This window comes from Acomys minous (assembly GCF_964271855.1).
Source record: "Acomys minous genome assembly, chromosome: 9".
Taxonomy (NCBI): domain Eukaryota; kingdom Metazoa; phylum Chordata; class Mammalia; order Rodentia; family Muridae; genus Acomys; species Acomys minous.
The window spans coordinates 52,792,774-52,801,349 of record NC_140490.1 but is presented as its reverse complement, the minus strand read 5'-3'; the positions used below and the strand labels follow the sequence as shown (position 1 = coordinate 52,801,349).

The window sequence follows — 8,576 nt, the reverse complement described above, 5'->3', positions numbered from 1 at the left end:
AGGAAAAAGGAGTTTGTTTCGGTTCATGGCTGCAGAGTTCAAGCCTTCTGAACAAGAAAGCCTCTGGGGAGGGCCTAGGGAGATACCCCACCAGTTAACAGCACTCCCTGTTCTTGCAGAGGACCAGAGTTCAGTTCCTAGCATCCACATGGTACTCAGAAGTCATGTGCAACTCTGGTTTCAGGGGGTTCTGATCCTGTTCTGGCCTTCAACTGGCAGAAGGCACTCACTGTAGTACACTTGCATACACATAGGCAAAACAGTCATATACATAACATAAAAAAATCATCATTTTCAAAATGATGGGATGGTTTAAAATTAGCTCCAGCTGTGGTAGCAGAAGTCTGAGGCCGTTGGTCACATTGTGCCTACAGTCAGAAAGCAGAGGCGAATCCTGGTGTCCATGCTTTCTCCTTATCCGTTAAAAAACGTTTCATTTATTTTTAGTTATGTGGCTGCCTGGGTGTGTCTGTGTGAGTCAGGTGATAGTGGAGTCCAGAAGAGACTGTCAGATCCTCTGGAGCTGGAGAGACAGGTGGTTGTGAACTACCTTGTTTGGGTGCTGTGGACTGGACTAGGATCGTCTGCGAGCAGTACGCGTGGCCATCTTTCACCTCCGAGCCATCTTTCCAGTCCTTCCCTCTGGATTCCATCCAGCACACCAGCCCACGGGGTGGTGCAGCTCACACTCAGTGTGGGTCTTCCTTCCTCAGAGTTCTCCAGAGAAACCTTCACAGACACACCTGGAAGTGTCGCCTAAATAGAGGATACCAAGTCCCACCAAGTAAACCATCCAGACCAACCATGGCAGTGGTTAGTGGGATTGTAACCATCGAAGTCACCAAGGGGATTGCTGAGAGAAGGAGACCCCCAAAGGAAAGCAGAGGAGACTGAAGAAACACACATAGGCTCTACTTGCACTTGTGTACATGTTCAGAAAGCAGACTTTTTTTCATAATATTCTTTTTAGCTACTTACTTTGCTTTCTTTATAACATTTTCCTTTACGAAAGAAGAATAAGCTCTCAATTTGTTTTCCAGCTGGAATGTGCAGTGAAGGGTAGCTGTTGAGTCACCCTGCCCACCGGCTGCCGAGCTCAAACAAACCGAGCAAAGTCTGGGACTGACTGTAAGATGAATTCTGTCTCCACGTCTGTGCAGTAAATGTCTTGTCATCCACGTTATTGGACAGCACATTCTGCAGGTAGGTAACCGCAAAGGAGCTCAGGAAGAAGGGAAGAAGTGTGCATTGTTTCTCTCCGTTCTTTTCTTGTTTATGACCAGAGATGATAACCCGAATCTCCAACCCTAGTAAAGAGCAGGCAGGGTCAGGCTTTCCTGAATGAAAGTACCAATCAGGGGAGGCGTTGAGGGGGCTATCTTGCCCAGAAATGGATCACTCTTATGCCTCTGAAGAGCCACAGCCAGGTCTCTTCCTGTGTGTTGAGTTTAGGTCTTCTGATAGTTTCTCTTGAATGAGCAGGTACCTCCTTGGGAGTAGGGAGAAGTCTCCTGCCAGCGTCTGCATCAGATCCCATTTGTTCCTTATGCCAACCTACCGTAACTGCCCTTGGATTCTTTAACTGCTGTTAAAAAGCAGCCAGAAGGAGTTCACATGTTTAGTTCTGGGGAACACGCTTCTTAGTTACTGCACACCATAGAATATTAAGGTACGTTCCTATTTTAGACATGAAACCCAGCATGAGCCAGGCTACTGACTGTGAAGTGAAGGGTGGAATGTGGTTTGTAGTGAGAATTCACCTGCCGTGCTCCACTGAACCACATTTCCGAAACCCACTGGCAGCTGCTGTAAGTTGCAACTCTGAGGAATGCTCTCTGCAAACCTAAACTGGCCTTGTTGTCTCTTCTTTTACTAAGAACCTGCGTTGTTCCTCACAGGCAACTTATCAGATCCACCCAGTTCTACTCCAGACAAGGAATTCTTTGAACTAAGGATTGCATTGCATCAGTTACTTTTCTTATTCCTGGACTTAATATCTGAGAGAGCCTACAATCTATCCTCGTCCGGACCCCGACCACTTGCAGGAGAATGAGGCAGCAGGTCGCTCTGTATCTGCAGCTGGAAGTAGAGTGAGTACAGGAAGTTAGGAATGGGGTATCAAACTTCTAGCTCCATCCTCATTACCGAAGCTCTACCTCCTAAAGGTTCCAATCTTTCAAAACAGCACCGCCTGCTGGCGACCAAGTGTACCAACATCTGAGCCCGTGGGAGACATTTTACATTCAGAAGAGGGAAAGAATCTTTCGTCTCTACAGTCCATTTCCCAGTCCTTGCCACTTGGCCAGCATTTGGGGAGGAGGATTTTGATAGATAATTTTGAAAGAGGGAATGTTCTGCTTCTGAGTGGCTACATCATTGAAATTGGAGGTCAGAAGCCGTACTCCTATAATATATAAAATGATCTATTCTTCATTTCTCCAAGTATCACCTTTAGCTCTTTTTCTTCTGTGATTTCTTTCCACTTAGCACCTGATGTCTCCTGTATATAGTCAACTCTCAGTATTTATCAGTGTTTGATTCTACAGCCCCTTGAGAATTTCCCACACCTCGAGGGGCTCATGCGTTATTAAAATGGCACATATTTGAATCTTTCCTCTGTACTGCTCCTATATACTTAAAATCTAAAGATGATCTCTAGTGTATTAGGTGACTACCTGCCATGCAAATAGGTGTCATGTTGTATTTGGTGGGGAATAGTGACAAGAAAAAGTCTGTATACATTCAATACAAATGCAAGTAAAGGTATTTTCCATCGATTCATGGCTGAGTCCTTGGATGCTAAACATCAGACTTGGGAGGCTGGCTCCATCTTTTTCAATCTCTTTCTCTGTGTCAAATGTTTACATCTCTCTCTCTCTCTCTCTCTCTCTCTCTCTCTCCTTCTCTCTCTCCTTTTTTTTACCACTATAAATATCTGTCTCACTTTGAACAAGTATTTATTCAACATCTGCTTTAGACTAAGGAATAGGCTAGGTACAAAGAAAATGTAATGAAAGTCTTTGTTGTTTAAGAAAACAAGTTCTTCTGTGGAGTTTTGTGTCTGTCCTTTGACTACAAGACAAATTTACCTAGCTTTTAATCATATTTCTTATGCATAACTGAAAGGAGAAAAAATTAACATATCAAGTTCCTTATCAAAAAGAACAACAACAAAAATACCATTGCACAGGTTTATTTGTGAGCCCTTAGGTGACACACAACTGATGTTATGGCTTTCGGATCAAGAGGCTGATTCATTTGTCTTCGCATTCCTATGTTTTCTTAGGCATGATAAAAAAAAAATGCTAGGAACACTGTTCAGGTGCCCTAGGGACGCCCTGGCTTCTCTAGCTCATCAGCAAGAATGGACACATGCTTGACATATTCAGACACCAGGTGGCCTTTTGCACAGTGAATTGGACATGCTCAAATGCATTTCAGACTTGACCCTGCCCTTAAAATGACCTGGAAGGAATTCATTCTACACTAAGCACCTGTTCCCTGAATGGTCCCCAGCTTCGAATTCAGTGAGTCTGGAATTCACTGTGAGGTTGAACATTCTGACAAACCTCCAGTGTGCCAATGCCATCAGGCCCAGTACCAAAGAAGCGGGAGAATCAGGAGTTCCAGATCATTCTAAGCGACATAGCTAGTTTGAGGCTATCCTGAGCTACATGAGAAGAGAACCTGTTTCAAAAGGAAAACAACGGATGGAGGGAGGGAGGGAGGAAGGAAAGGGGAAAGGAAAGAAAAGTTTGCTACATTCACTGAGGCTTATTCAGATATTTTTCTGTGGGTCCAAAGGGCAGGAGGGCCTTACATGCTACCTGGAGCTTGCACCCTCCAACTGTGCCATGCAGTGCTGGAAAGGTTTGAGGGTACCTCTGATGACGCCTGCTTTTCTAAGCAAAGGAGCAGTTCCCAAACAGGTCCCAGATGATTAAATGTTGACTTGAATGGCCTCCTGTTACTAAAATTTAAAGACGTCTCACCTGTAGCTGTCCCATTGTGCCTCTGGTTGACATCATACTTGTTTGAGCTTGGGATTTACCAAGATCAGGATTTGAAGAAAAAAAAAAAAAAAAAGGAAAGCAGGCTCTTCAAAGCCAGAGTTCCCTCAAAGCGAGGTGGTAGATGTGTGCATACCTGCCAAGGGCTCAGTGTGGGAGGGAGACACCAAAAGCTCTGCTGTCACTCAACTTACTGAACAAACAAATACTTATGGCGGGATGATCCCGGGGATCAGGTGTGCAGGTGGGCTGACACAAGGGAAATAAAATCAGAAGCTCCAGTTTATTTAGATCTCCAGGATAACACTTTCATTAACTCTTTAATTTCCAGCCCACTTTAGGGACAGCAAGGCTTTGTTGTAGTATTTCTCAAACAAGAGGCCCTTTGCTTCCCTGAGGCAAAACAATCTGTAGGGATTATTTCCATTTGAGCAACAACAACAAAAAAAGCCACCCATGGCACCTCTGGGAGTCCTTCCCTTTTGATTCCCGTGATGCTGTCCTTATATATACACAGACTTAACCGTTAGATTCTGGGTCAGCAGTCTGAAAAGCTTTTCATTTCGGCTCAAGCCTTGTCTGTGTGTTGTTGTAGTTTGACGGTTGAACTTGGGAGAGCTGGCAAGCTTCTGACCAGACTGAAAAGGATAAAAACATAATGTCACAGCTCAACACCTTAGGCAGGATTCCCAGCTTACATCTCTTGGATCTGTGCAGTCCCCCCGCAGAGTGAAAGTGGACCAGATCACTTTTTCCATCCTCTTCTTCGATTTTCCAAAGAACCTTGGCTTTTCTGGGATACGAATAGAGACTTCAGAGACCTCAAAGACCTCACAGACACCTCTGCCTTCTAGAACTGAGCTAACCCAAATAAAGTGAGTCACGGCCTCACACAGGCAGGCTGTCTCCAGGCCACTGACACCAGCGGGATTTACTCTATATGGCAGCACACAGTTAGTGACCTTTAGAGGAACTAATGGAGGGGAATAGATGGTGCTTACTGAAGACAAAGCCAGCATCACCCAGACTAAGGAATCCTGATGGTCTGTGTGTTCATGAAACTGAGTCTGGGGCTCTGGAGAGATGGCTCAGTGGTTAAGAGCACAGGCTATTCTTCTTCAGGACCAAGGTTCGAATCCCAGTACCTACACGGTGACTCACAAGCATACATTGTCATACATGGCCACCTGAACTCATGCTCATGTATATATACATACATAACTAAACCTAAATAAATCTGAAAGAAAAAGAAGGAAACCGAGTCTGCTTTTCTGTGACTGAGTATGGACACAGATCTTAGTTGTCAATTTCGCTGGATAGACAGATGCCGACGAGGTTGGTTAAGCTCAGTGTATCTGTGAGGACATTTCCAGAGAAGACAGGCATGTGGGTCAGTGAGCTGAAGGGGAAATCCTGCCATGAGGTGGTGCCATGTGACAGGTTAGAGGCTGGGATAGATCAGACATGCACAGACCTGACTCTTCTTAAGTGAGAGCAATTTCGTTGCTGCTGTTGCCTGTTGACAGCAAACACAAGGTTAATTTTAAGAAAAACGAGTAATAGGTTCCACCTTGTATGTTTCATATAACACTCTCACGTAGGTTCGACCCTCTCGACTTCCTCACGCCTCTGCCTCCATCAACATTTCAGCTTCCAGCCTTGGGCTGCAGCCTCACGCCAGCAGAAGTCCAAGGCTCCCAGAGAGTTAGCTTTGGTCTGAGCTGGGTGTGCGTCTTTGCTCCCTCTTGCTCGCGTTTCCAACTTCTTGGACTGAACAGCTGGTTATTCTCCTGGCTCTTCAGCTTGTCAGCGGGCGTTTTAGGAGAATGCAGCTCTGACAATGTAAGTCAGTCTAATAAATCCTCTCACAACCGTGAGCGTGTGCACATGCACGCACGCACATACAGACTCGCACACACTCACTCACATGTATATATGCACACACCTGTGCACATATTCGTGCACACAGAAATTGCCTTGTGGTTTCACTAACGTCCGGTTCTGCCCTCCCAGATAGTGTACTAAGTGACAGCAGCAAATATTTGTGTTTTGCTTGGTTCCTCTTCCCCCATAACTGGTGTGCCGGGCTTTGTGACGCCATTCATTCCCTTTTTTATGGCATAGATGCTATGAGGTGGAGTGGGGACGATAGAGCTCGCTGAAAAGTGACAGAGATGGGCCAGAAGATGGCAAACCCAAAACTCAGGCTTGGGTAAAGAGCTTGGGAGAAAGATTGACAACCCAGAGAAAGACCAGGACAGACAATGGTAAAGGAACAGGAGAGACTGGAGAGCCATCCACAGCCCACAGTGCTAAAGTGGAGCCACAAAAAGTCAGGCAGGTCCAGAGAGCCCATCCAGATGGGTGGTTATCCAAGAGGCTGAGTACAAAGTGTCTCCGATGGCCTTTCTTGCCTTCCATGAGAACTGCCCAGAGTCAGGTATAAAGTTCAACATCATTTAAAAATGATCTATGGTCAGTTTCCATTTTTGAATATGTATGTATGTGTAGACTGGAGAAATAAAAAGTATTTATTTGAGACAGGGACTCACTAGCCAAGCTGATCTTGACCACTGATGCTCCTTCCACAGGCTCCTCATCCTCCACAGGCTCATGTTGTTGGACACTTGGTCCTCAGTTGGCGGTCCCACATGGGGCAAGTTATGGAGCCTTTAGAAGATGTGGCCTGGCTGGATTCACTTCGTCCATGGAGGTAGGCTTTGAGGTTTTATAGCTTCACCCTTCTTCCTGTCTTCTCTGTTTCCTAGTTTGGATGACACGTGATCAGCAAGCCTCTCCTGCTCCTGCCACCATGCCACACCATCCCCACCGTGATGACTCCATCCCTCGGGAGCTATGAGCCAAAATAAGCAAGCTGTGTCTGCCCTAAGTTGCTTTTCATCTGGATATTTTATCGTAGCAACAGAAAAAGAACAAATAGAACAGGGATGCACCATCATGCCTGGCTTAGAATAAACACAACACCAGTAAACAAAATCCTCAAAAACATAGCTATCAGTGTAAACAAGGAGTATCATATTTAAAGGTTACAAGGATAATAACCTCATTACAGTATTCTGACTTTTAAATGGGTGGCATGGCCCTGGACACTTGTTAGATCATTAATATTCTATTAAGAGGCTGGGAGGATGGCCCAGTGGTTAGAATGCTAGCTGTTTCCCCAGGACTAGAGTTCAGTTCCCAGCACCCACTATGAGCAGCTCACAGCTAACTGTAGGTGCAGCTCCAGGGGATCTGACTCTTTCTACCGACCTCTGTGGAACCCTCACACACGTATGTGTACATATATGTAGAGACACACAAACGAAATGTTTTCAAGGCTTCAAATTTGATTGAAGGAGAGCATATGTGTGTAATAACACTATGCTGTGATTTAAACGTACTAAATTCTAAGTACTTAAAACCCATTTCTATTAGTTAATATTAATAATGCAAATTATAAATTTTCTTATACATTTTCACACATGTGTTAAATATATTTTGACTCATGTATGTCTTTTTTAAATTACTGAACCATCGTACCTACTGGGGCTATTACTATGAAAAAGAAACATCAATAAGAAGTACTAATGGAGAAATGGAGTAAGTAGAATTCCTGTGCTTGGGACTCTAACATGGTACATCCATGGTAGAAAACATTACAGTGGATCCTTTAAAAGAAAAATTAAATGCAGAATGACCATGTGACCCAGTGATCACTACTACACTACCACACCTGGGGCAATTAAAATAAAAGCCTTCCCTGTTCTTATGATCATACGCATGATCACATATATATGTACCATATAATGTACAAATAATTTGCATCCCTAAGAAGCAAGCTATTAAAATTGAGGTATCTGTACGTGCACACTCTTAGCAACATTATTCATGAAAGCCAATATGAGGAAGCGATTTGTGTGTGTGTGTGTGTGTGTGTGTGTGTGTGTGTGTGTGTGTGTTGGTGGATGGATGGATGAACAAAACAGTGCCATATAAACAAAATGCAATATTATTCAGCCTTATTTTTAAAAGGAATTTAGGGCACACATTTCAACATTCCTGAGTCCTGAAGATATTGTGCTGAGTGAAGAGTCAGTCCCCTAGAAAAGAGGGCTGCGTGACTCTACTGTGTGAGGAGCAGCAGCCAGACGCAGAGAACAGCAGTGGAGTGCTGGCTGACAGCGCGGATGGCGTTCACAGGAATAGTCTAACGTCACGATATAAGGATTCTAGAGATGGATGCAGCGTCTTACTCAAGCCATTGCACTGTGTCTCAAAATGGTCTAGACGGAAATTTTTGTGCTTTTTTTTTCATTTTAGCCCAACAAAAATGCAAAAAACAAACCAAACCAAACCAAACCAAAAACAGAACAAAACACCTGTTAACATATAGACTACATTTTCAAATGTCCTGATGTAAGGGCCATGAGGGACAGCCAGCCAGCAGGGCATCAGTGTTGTCCCAGACCCTCTTGGCTGATCCAACCAGGTTTAGAATATTCACTGTAGTCTGAGAATACAGAGGAGAGAGGTTGCCTTCTTAGGAGGCAGCAGACAGTGTGA

At 44.4% G+C, this 8,576-nt stretch overlaps 1 long non-coding RNA gene across 2 annotated transcripts in view; it reads right to left on the bottom strand.

Annotated features, from left to right (window-relative positions):
* Positions 1–4,121: 4,121 nt before the first annotated feature.
* The window catches only part of LOC311604795, a 49,322-nt gene continuing 44,867 nt past the window's right edge, over positions 4,122–8,576 (bottom strand). For both annotated transcript variants that reach the window (XR_014781681.1, XR_014781682.1), the window contains 2 exons: positions 6,563–6,774; positions 4,122–4,648 (listed from right to left, as the gene is read on the bottom strand). This is a non-coding gene — a long non-coding RNA (uncharacterized lncRNA). The remainder of the gene's footprint in view (positions 4,649–6,562; positions 6,775–8,576) is intronic.